Source organism: Protopterus annectens, chromosome 12.part0, assembly GCF_019279795.1.
Source record: "Protopterus annectens isolate FY-2018-M chromosome 12.part0, PAN1.0, whole genome shotgun sequence".
NCBI classification, from domain to species: domain Eukaryota; kingdom Metazoa; phylum Chordata; order Ceratodontiformes; family Protopteridae; genus Protopterus; species Protopterus annectens.
Genome location: NC_056746.1, coordinates 314,116,368 through 314,128,414, shown reverse-complemented (window position 1 = coordinate 314,128,414; position 12,047 = coordinate 314,116,368).

Here is a 12,047-nt window from a genome sequence, read left to right as displayed (position 1 = left end):
AAACCTTAAGGAATAGGCTTAATTCCCTTTCCATCTATTTAGATAATCAGCGGTTAAAACTTCTTGCTAAAAGGATGGAGGGTCCCTTGGGCACAGAAGCCAAGTTATTAGCAAAGCAGAAGGCCAAGAAACCCAGGCTGGAAGCTTCAGCTGCACCTCCAGTGCCAGACGTCTCTCTTGAGACTATCAGTAGTCTGGAGATTTGATCAGGGCTATCGTCCGAACCACAGGCAGAACTTGTAAGAGAGGTCGCCGTGGAACAGGATAGCAATATGTCTTTAAAGGTACCACAGGCATCCATATCAGACATTCAAATGGAACCCAGATTTGTTATTTCTGAAGGTCCTAGTTGAATTCCAATCATCCTAGTTAGAGATGAAGTGGATTCGGACATAATAGAGTGTAGGCCTACGTTCATCCCACTGTCACCTCATAGAATGGATATTCCTAGTAAAAATAAACAAAAGATTAAACATGTCTCCCCCTTCTTCTGATCCTCAAAAGGATTGTCAAGCCTTTTCTCTTTTCTTAAAGCATTTTTAATGCTCACTTCTCTCAGACCCCCCCCCCTCCAAGGGTTATAGTACCTACTTTCCCCTGGACTGCTCCTCCTCAAAAGAGGGTAAGGGAAGAAACTTCAGAAGATGAACATTCTTCTGATGATGAGTCACTGACATATTCAACCCAGATCCCCTTCCCACTAGATTATGCCACCCCAGAGGAAGACTCTAATAGGGCTGATTCTTCAGCAGAAGAAATTTTCTTTAGTGACACCTTGACCAGGATGCAGGAACATTTCAAGTAGGAAAGCATTGAAATGACAGATATTCAAAAATGTTATGACTTGTTGCAAGTGGACACCATTAGCTATTTCCTCTATCCTTCTTGCTTTCTTAGATATTTTTACATTTTCTAGCAAGGCTCCAGATTCACAGCTTCCTGCACCTAAAACAGATTTTATAAGGTGCCTGCAAGTTCTTATTCAGAGCACGCTCAGCTGATCCATCAGTCATCACTGTGTCTTCAGACAAACCCTCACGGCTTCTTCCCTCAACCACCCTGCTGCCTTGTGACAAAGAAAGCAGACATTTGGAGAGACTGGAGAAGAAAATATACATCTGACACACTTGCATTTAGGGCAATCAGCTACCAAACCCACATGACAAAATACTGATTACAGCTTTTGTCACAGTTACCTAAAATTATTTCTGACCTGCCTGAATCTGAGAATAAAGCTCTAGCTACATCTCTGCTGGCTACAGCACTCAATTAAATGTAGCTATGATGCTGTAAAGGCTTCTGCTAGGACAGCTGCCTCAGGGGTCTGTCCTTAGGATATTTGCATGGCTAAGACTATACAACCTTTACCAGAGGATATCAAATCCAAATTGATGGATGCTCCCCTGGACAATGAAGCCATATTTGGCACTGCAGCTGCTGACCTGTTCAAAACTTTGCAGGAGAATGGTAAGGAGATGAATGACTTAAAACACCTCCTGGTATACCCTGTCCCAAAATTCCAGAGAAATTACCCTTCTAAGTCAGTTTTTGTCAAGAGACAATCCAGGCCAACTCAATCTAAGACCAAGAGGTCTGGAAAGAGGCAACAACCATTTAGGGCTCCTCAACAAGCCCCACCTCCAAAACAACCCTTTCCAGACAGACCAGGGTCTGTTTAACTATTTGGACCCCATTGCTCCCCCTCACCTTTCCCCATGCCTTTCCCTTTCAAGTCCAGCCTGGGAAAACAACTCAAGATTCTTGGGTGCTTTCCATCATAAAAAAATGGATATTTCATGGTCTGGGAGTCTCTACCACCCTTCAGAGGCATTCCCCAACCACCCAAAGAACAACTACCACTGTTTTCACAGGTGCTGCAAATGCTGCTGGATCAAGGCACCATTCAACATGTTCATGTGCATCAAAGAAGCAAGGGGTTCTATTCCAGGTTATTCCTAGTCCCAAGGAAAGAAGACCCCTGGAGACCCATGTTAGACCTCTCCTTCCTAAACACTTACCTGAAAGTACCCAACTTCAGGATGCACACATTACAAACTGTTCCCCTTGATGTAACCCCAAGCTTGTTTGGCTTTAGTAGACAAAGGATGCTTTTCTTCATATTGCTATCCATCCCAGCTACAGGAAATACCTAAGATTCTCTGTGGCCTCTGGACACTTTCAGTTTTCTGCCTTGCCCTTTGGTCTTTCTACCTCCACAAGAGTTTTCACAAAGTGCCTAGCACCAGTGGTGGCATTCTGCAGACTGCAGGGCATCCAAATTTTCCCATACTTGGACAATCTTTTTTCCAAGCAGACAGTCCAAAAGATCTATAGCAAGATTTAAACCATTCAATTTCCATCCTTCTTTCCCTGGGATTCATTATAAATTACCAAAAATCAGTTCTCTCCCCATCACAGGTCCCCATTTTCCTGGAATGCAGGATCCAGCCAGACCTCATGAAGGTTTACCTTCCCATCCAGAAGGTCCAGGAGCCTACTGCCTTCTTTCAAAACCTCATCCATCTTTCACACATTTCAGCCAGAACTTTTTTATGGACCCTGGGCTTAATGGCATCCATCATCCCGATGCTCCCTCGGGCAAAAATATACACAAGGAAATGAAAATGGTTCCTGAAATCAGTGTGTGAACACAACATGCACACCATCTAGAGTTCCAAATTAACCTTCTTCCCTGCTTGAAGAAGGAAATAACTTGGTGGATTCAGCAAATCTCTGTCAACTCAGGTCTCCCACTTCATCCTCTTCCACCATTACAGGAGATGTATGCACCTGCCTCAGATACATGCTGGGGAGCAGCCTTCAGCTCCATGAAAGAACAAAGCACCTGGTCACCCTCTCAAAGGAAAGATCACATCAACATAAAAGAAATGAGGGAAATGAGAGCACTATTCCTGGCACTTCAAGCATTTAAGTCTCTCCTCATTTCAGAGCCCTTAATTAAAAGTTTTCACAGACAACATGACAGTGCACTGGTATGTAAGCAAATGGGGGACCAGGTGTTACCTCCTGTGCAGACTAGCCCTGCAAGTGTGGGAGCTGGCAGTCAAATTGCAGACACTCCTTCAGGCAGTACACATTCCCTCCAGCTGGAATGTATTGGCAGACACATTGAGCAGGTTGAAAACACAACCTCATGAATGGATGCTTCACAGGGACATGTTTTTGGACATTGTCCACTAATGGGGTATTCCACAAGTAGCTCTCTTTGCCTTCCCCATGAACAGACAGTTTCCTCAATTTTGTGCCAGAGACCTACACTCTCTGGTCTGGATACACTCAGTTTTTCATGGAGAGGGATGTTCCTGCATGCATTCCCTCCCCTGCCTCTCATTCCAAAAGTCCTACTGAAGATACAACAGGACAGACCCAAAATCTTGTTGGTGACCCCCTGTTGTCCAAGACAGCATTGGTTCCCCTTACTCCTGCATTTAGCCAGTGGCAATCACAAGTTATCCCACAGAGTGGACCTACTCACAGATGACCTACTCTGTAGATGACGCTGTGGGTGATAGGGCCTTGATTCAATACAGACACCTTTTTTCAGAGGATGTGCTCTGTGGACTGCAGGAGGCCAGGAAACCCAATACTAGAAGATCTTATTTATCCAAATGGAAAAGATTTTCATTCTGGTGTCTCACATAATCTGGACCCAGTAACAGTGGATGTCCACACAGTCTTACCATACTTGTGTGAGCTGCTGAATGATTGCCTAACGTATTCTTTAGTGATAGTGCACGTCAGCCATCTCTGCCTGTCTGCCTCTCACTTTCCTTGGTTTCCAGGTTCGAGGCCAAACAATTCCTAAAATGTGTCCTTCACATGAGACCTCCCATGAGACCAGTTTCAACCCCCTGTGATCTTAACTTTGTCTTGGAAAAAAGTGACCCTGGCTCCCTTTGAGCCAGCAGCTTCTGCCTTTCTAAAATTCTGCTCCTGGAAAACAGTCTTCCTACTGGCAATCACTACTGCCAGAAGGATTTCTGAACTTCAGGCTCTTATGGCTTCCACTCCGTTATTAGTGTTCCGTAAGGACAGGGTTTCCCTCCACACCAACCACTCCTTTATATCTAAGATGGTAAATGAGCTATCACTGAAGCAAGCTGTCCACCCTCCTACCTTCTTCTCCTCTCCCCAAAACTCAGCGGAAAGAGCTCTGCATACTCTAGATAAACACAGGAAATCTGACCAACTGTTTGTGTCCTTCCATCCTAGAGACCTAGGGCTTCCAGTCTCTAAGCAAACTATTTCCAACTGGATTTCAACATCTATCTCTTTTTACTATGAATACCATGGCTCATTCTTCAGAGTTGGGCACCAACTCTGTTCAGGAGGCAGCTACTTGGTCTTCAGTCTTTCACCAAGCACTCCAAACTGCACAACATCTCCAAATCCAGGGGAGGCTTTGCTAGTGCCATTCCTCATAGCTTCCTAGAAAGCTCCTCTGCCCCTACCTCTTCCTTCTTCTTCTCATGAGCTTTTGCATTCTCCCTCATGTAAAGAATACTGCTACAGCAGAATAGAAGGACATAGGTTAGTCGTGTAAAATCTTACCATAACGTTAGATGTCCTCTTCTCTGTTGCAGTATTCTATCCCAGCCTCCATCCCCCTGTATTTGTTCTTCCTTGGATGAAGCTGCCATAATACCTATTTCTCAAGAATTCTCCCTGGGGCACTCAGTTCTGAGGATGGTGTGTGCATATGGCACTTTTATAGCCTACGTCCTATAGCAGCCTACATGTGAATTACCATACACCTTAGGCACTAAAGACTTTTGTATACTGGCCAACATTGGGTTGCTTGGCAGGCAATCTCCCTCTTGTAAAGAATACAGCAACAGAGAAGTGAAGGACATCTAATAGTCTCACATGGTAAGATTTTTACACAACTAACCTTTGTTGGTGAACTTTACAAAGATTCTTTCCTGCATCTGTAAAGTTACTAGAATTTGTTTCCCATTACCAACTGCTTTCACTTAGAGATAAGCTTGCCTGTAGGTGCAAGCAATTAATCTTTAAACCTCTGAACACCGTACTTCATAAGTTTCTCTCAGCATAGTGTAATTGATATTTGAAATTGTGGGAAGTGAATAAGATATACAAGCAGTTACCTCCCCAGAAGCCTTAATACTTTAATGCTTAATATAAAGTGCACAATTTATTTATTAGGTCACCAATGCACTTTTTCTTAGGGCTAGCATTGTTTACTGAACGCTTGCAAGTTGTTTTTCATTTGGGTAAGGAAGTATAGATAAAAGAAAAGAAAAGACATATGTCAGTGCCAGTAGTAATATATATAACACTCTTTTTAGCATGAGTAACCATAATTTCTGAATAAGTCATTGCTGTGGGTGCAGTTGTCTAGTTCTGGCAACTGCTCCTATCTGGAGGGGTAAACATTTTTTTTGAAAATGTACATAGTTTTGTACGTTAAAAGGGGATGGAGGCTCTGAAAATCTGTTATGTTTCTTATTTGAGTGTTTTCATTGAAGTAAAAAGTTCTATAAACTGTGACACAGATTCAGATTGAGTTGACAAGGAGCATCTCCACCGGAGTTTATCCTGCCAACATTAGTGAGTGCATGTACACTAAAAGTTGGAAAAATACATTTAAAACAATTGTCATAATTAAAAAGTGGAAGGTAATATCTTTCTGTCATAATGTCTACTGTGTCCATGTTAACATAGCATGTAAAGGATCTTGCATGTATAGATAAAAAGTAAAGAATATTGAATTATGTCAAAAAATGCCACAGGCAATCCATTTAAATAGAAAAGAGTATGTAAATTCAACAAAGAAAGGATTCCAGGTTTGACATACAGCAATGTAGCAGGGACAAAGGAAATGGAGAATAAATAAGACTGATTGCTAGAGGGGCTCCAATAATGATAGAAGACAGGAAAAAAGAGAATGGAAGATTTATGTCAGTGAAGGTTTACTGGCAGAGAAGGTGGATTATGCTAGCATGCATTTATATTCCACTTAAAACTATTATGGAGCTTAAGAGAATTTGGGGTGACTTAATCAGCTTACTTCAGTAATTTTTTTTTTTTTTTTTTAATGGGTGTGGAGTGGAACTTGATTTGCAATTGTGAGGATACATCTGGACCCCTAGAATGGAAATAAAACAAGGGAGTAAATTTTTAATACATGTGTGAGACTATTTGATACAGAAGATGTGAATTCAAAAGTAGGAACTCTGAAGAACTTGCATATTATTCTCCAAGGAACAGTAACTGAGCTAGACTGGACATAAATTGCATCACAAAATAGCATGTGTATTTAATTGAAACATTTGACACATATCCAGTACCTGTTTCAGGACATGCACCACTAAGATAAGGGTTAAGGGTGCAAGGTAATTAAGTAAAACTGAGACACTGGAGCTTTCCTATGTACCCGTTAAAGAGAGAGGAGTTGAAGAAATAGGTAGTGGAAATGATTCAAAGAGTCATTAGGGAATATATAAATTTCTTTTGAACGGATAGCTAGTGAGTAGCATAAAATTAAAATGTTGTTTAAAAGCAATATAGAAATAAAAGACGAGTTAAAAAAAAAAAAAAATGATGTATAATCAGTCAACAAGGAAGTGTCTAGGAACAGTGTATTCCTATGTCAGTTTGGAAGTTGGGAAGGAAGAAATTGATAAAAGATTTGGAAGGTTTTGCTTAACAATATTTTAAAACATGGGGAGGTGCCAGCATCTTGGAAGAAAGCTGTAGTGACCAAATATGGCAAAGACCATTCAGACACAGCCATATAGACCAAGGGCCGGATTCACGAAACCTCCGTGTAAGACTTAATATGTCTTACTTGGAGGCTGCAGTTGAATGGTATGACGTCAGCATGCCATGCATATTCATGAGGGCATGCTGAATCATACCCTAGTCTAACATGGTCCGTGTAGGAAAGTAGGGGGCGTGTCCGATTGCCAAGTACAGCAAAGGGACACGCCCCCAGAAGAGTCAGAGCCCTGAAAGTAAACACCCACGAGCGAGTCCGCTGAAATGTCAAGGAACACAACACCACACATCCCCAAAGACTAAACCCTACTGAAAATATGTAAAATGTAAAAATAGCAGTTTCCTTTTTTTGTTTTATAATTTCCAAAATGTTTGCCCGCATTCACGCTCGTTTGCGCGGGTATGCCCTTCGCTCAGCCACAGTTAGCAGACATTGAAAAGTATATAAGATCTACATATGCAAATTAAGCCAAGTAGCAATAGCGTAGCGGAAGAGACGTCGGCCAAAGAGGAGGTAGTCACGGTTCGAGCACCCATGATATCATTCTCCATTTTTATTTAAATAAGTATGAAACAATCCCCTGACATATATAACTATAATTTAAGTAAAATGTAATGAAATGGCCCATGTATTTGTGAACAAAACCAATGTAATATATAAAAAAAGGATCATAATTGCCCATAGCTTAGCAACGCTTTAACAAGCTTAATATGAGTGCCCGTAGCTGAGCAGCGCTATAACAAGCTTAATATGAGTGCCCGTAGCTGAGCAGTGCTTTAACAAGCTTAATATGAGTGCCCGTAGCTGAGCAGCACTTTAACAAGCTTAATATGAGTGCCCGTAGCTGGGCAGTGCTTTACCCAGCTTAATATGAGTGCTTATAGCTAAATAACGCATTACCCAGCATAAGCCGTTTGTGCGGAGCTGCACAGCTCGTCAACCAGCTTACCGTCGGGCAACGTTGGGCAAGCTGTAGCAAAGTCTCCTTTACACAAACACACCTCCTGGCCTGTCTAGACAGTAGTAAAATAAAAAAGCAATGACAAGGATCGAACCCGGGATACTGTGCACCATAGTCAAAGTACTGAACCACTAAGCCTTGACAGTTGTACTTAGAAATACAGTATTACCATACATATAGGAATTAATGAAAATATAACCATGAAAAAGCAGGTTTGCTGTAAGCTGAGAAATATCCAAAATGGCCAATCACAGATAAGTGTGGAAAAACCGGCATATATAAGCCCCATAGGTGGGAATACACACCGTAACTGATTGTGGTACCCATTTGCGGTCAGGATGGCAGGTGCAGGAGAGGGAAATCGCTTTAGAGCTCAAAGGTGGGGCGTTGAGGAGTCAAAATATATGGTTTGGCTCCTAGTCCACCATCATGAAGGCCAACTCATGCAGGGCCAGGTTCAATGGGGAGCGTACAAGGCAGAGGCATGGAACTGGTTGGCACATGATCTCACCAGTGCCACAGGCATTCCGAGGACTGGCGAACAGGTCCGTCACCACCATGCAGACATGAAGCGACGAAAGGAGGACCAACTTAACCGATGGATCCAGGAGGCCCGTTAAATGCCCAACGCCCCACTACTGAGTAAGTATCCATGTAATTAAGTATGTAAGAAATGCTATCCTAGCCTATAGTATGGATAGGTATGTTCCAATATTCCTTCATTTATATTACAGCTGCAGGTGTTCGTTCTGCGAATCGGCAAGCCTATGCTGATAGGCTGGCAAGGTTGTGCCACCAGGAAGGTAGTAATTATTCTGCTGGTATTGTTATAGAATAGAAGTGAGACAGCCTGTAAAAGAGTTCAGTGTTATAACCCAGTAATAAAGGTCAAATAAGCCTAGAAGAAAGATTCTGCTAGTATTGTAAGATTAGATAAGTGATGCAGCCTGGAAAAGAGTATTGCAATCCAGTAATAAAAATTAAACAAGTCTCAAATAGAGTTTCCACCTGTATTGTAATATCAGATAACTGCTTCTGCCTGAAAATGAGTGTTGTAATCAATCAACAAGGGATAGACAAGTGTCGAATACATCCTTGTAAATTCTGCCATATGAAATAAGTGAGTCAGCTGGAAAGGATTGTTGTAACCCAGTAATAAATGTTAATAAAGCCTAGAATTAAGTACCATCCTGAAATGTAAATATAAAATAAGTGAGAGAGTGTGAGAAAGACAGTTTGAAGCTACCAAGAAAGCTGTAATAAGTCTGGAATAAAGGTATACTGCAGTCACTACATAATGAAATGAATGAGACAGCCACAACCAAAGAGTGAAATGTCTTTAATAAAGTACAAAACCTGGACTGTGTCCGTCCCACAATTTGGATATGTTGCTGTACCCTTGCATTATGGAGATAGTATGGTTGTATGAAATGCTGAACATCCACAGTTTTTTAGAGCCATATAAATCAAATGTAGCAGGGTGCTTTACCTGAATACAGCCAGATATGAACATGTATGAATAAAAATGGAATGTATATTAATGTAGCAGTAACATCCCCATCACCAACATTCCTAAGGTTACATACAGGAAACTGTACTAATACATGTAGGGGATATATATCTGCATCTACTAGGAATGTACAGTATATGTATAGGTAGTTTAAGTTGTTAATGTAATATTTCTCCACCCTACCCTATTCTCACAAATGATGCCATTCCACACCAAACTGGGTATGTGTATTCACAATTAATTCCCATGGACATTTGTCCTGTTGGTTTATACATATCTGCATGTACGTTGATGCATGTGCCCTGTTCACATATCCAAACCTGATGGCCTGTTGCCACCAATCAACCCTGCATGCTGTTGGAATGTCCACTGTTGTTCTAAATATGCATATGGTATGCTTGCTGCTCAATGTTCGGAATTCATGTGTGTTTGGTTAATGAGAATACTGATGCATGCTGTTACAACTAATTTTGAATGGTGTTGTTTGTTACTAATCCAAAATGCCATATAATATTGCTAAACATAGGACAACAGGGGAGGCGGGTTCCAGCGGACCCACCTCTACCACCTCATCTGGAGAGTGCACCTGGCACCAGTGCCCAGGCCGGAACCTCCTTCTCCGGTGGCCCTGTGCCACCTTCGGGTGGAAGCGCTGCAGGCGATGGGGCTCGTCCCCCCTCTGGAAGCGTGGCTGGAGGAGAGCCTACACTCACCATACATAGGGTCCGGTCTGTGGTGCATAGTGAGATCAGGCGTTCTATGACTGATCCCCTATGCCAGCTTGAGGCAAGAGTGGCGCAACTCATGGGTGTGCCTGCCCGTCCTATCCAGCCCCCAGCACAGCCCCGGCCTGGGCTGTGAAGGCGCAGTGGTAACTGCCCATGGGTGGGGATCTCAGTTCCACTGTTGCCATCTGTGGGCTCATGGGCTTGCGATATCCAAACATCCGTCCCCGTCAATTGTGTTTACCCCCCACGTGTCATACTCTGCCCCTGTATGTGTCTTGCTTGTCTTGTCTGTTAACCTCCCCAACCTACCTCCCCAAATATACCTACTTCCTATACCTCACATTCCACTCTCACCTGAAAAAAAAAATAAAAAAGGGCACTCTGTTCCCACAAAAAATTATGCCCCATACATAGCTGCCCATTTTGCATACATGTCTGCAACATGTAAACTGATAATTACAATCAGCTGTGCAACATATTTAGTTGTCCTCACCCCTCTCTCAGGGGTGGAAGGTGTCAAATCTCACTCTAAATTTCTAACATATGCACAGCTGTTGCTGGTAAAGAATTGGGCAGCTATGGGCCTTCCCTACATCCTTCCTGCACATCCCAAGCTTGTTTTCCTACTGTCCTACGCTTTTTGTGCCCCCTTTTTCACCACTGTCCTATTTCCCCATTTTCTTTTCTTTAAAAAAATTAGCGCGGGTGTTAGCGGGAGTAAGCACTTTTAAGCAGTAGTCAGCGGGTGTGCGCTTGTGTGCGCTTAGCTAAGCGTAGATAAGCATAGCTAAGCGTCACGCAAACTTGCACAAACCCGCTTACAAATGCTTAAAAGTGCCTTAGTCACTCTGTATGACAAGGCCTGTAGTCTGCTCATCAGCAAAATAAAATACCCCTGTCAGTCTCGAACCCCGGACCTTGGAAACACTAGACTGTATGAATTACCACTGAGCCACAGCAGATATACAAGAACTTGGTGCTGAAAGAAATATATCATGAAATACAATGAGTGAATGTAAAGGGAAAATAGGAAAGCCATTACACAAAGTTTGTTCTGTGTATCTTTACTGGCAATTCTTGTGGAATTGCATTACATGAGTGTGATAAGAGAAACAGCCATGTTAGTAGGTAATAATGTTACAGTAGCACCTTACAAACCCCACACAGTATCAGAGCAGGATAAACACCGCCATATTTGAATAGGTAAGAGGCCAGACCTCCCAAATGTGACTGATTTACAGGGATGTCCCTGATTTGCAAACAAATGTTACCTGTGCCCCACTGACTCCCTGTGAAATGTACTAACAGTAGGCAGAAAGGTGGGGAATCCCACGTAATGGTAACTGTCAATAAGTTACAGTAGACACTACCTGCATGTCAGAAATGGTGTAGTAATACATATGCTCAAAATATCCAACAGTCACAACTGCAGAATATCTGAAATATATCACGGGTGTATATCACTGATATGTACCTTTCCCTGAGGCTGGTCAAATATATACCTGAAAGTATCTCAGGCCTGGAAGTGTCAGAAACTCACAGGCATATCAGCCTGTCTGCTGTTACACACTCTGCGGATAGCTGTAGAATTACTTCCACAAGCATGCCCTTATGTAGGAGTACAACACAGAAATATCAAAGGATGTAGCCATCTAACATACTAATGACAGTATAGCAGTTCACAAGCACTGCATGTGCCTGATAATCATAATTGTTAGTACAATATACGTAGTTGTCCTCACCCCTCTCTCAGGGGTGGAAGGTTTCAAATGTCACACCAAATGTCTAAACATATGTACAGCTATTGCAGTTAAAGAAATGTGCAGCTATGGACCTTCCCTACACCCAGCCTGCACATCCCTAGCTGGTGTCCCCACTGACTTCCTGCTTCCCGCTTACAACTGTTTAAAAGTGCCTTATTCACTCTGTATGACAAGGCCCTAGTACTGCTCAGCAGCAAAATAAAATACATTTTGTAAGTGTCAAACCCCAGACCTTGGCCTCACCAGACTGCATGAAGTACCACCTAGCCACAGCAGACATATAAGAACTTACTGCTGAAAGAAATATAATCATGCATTACAA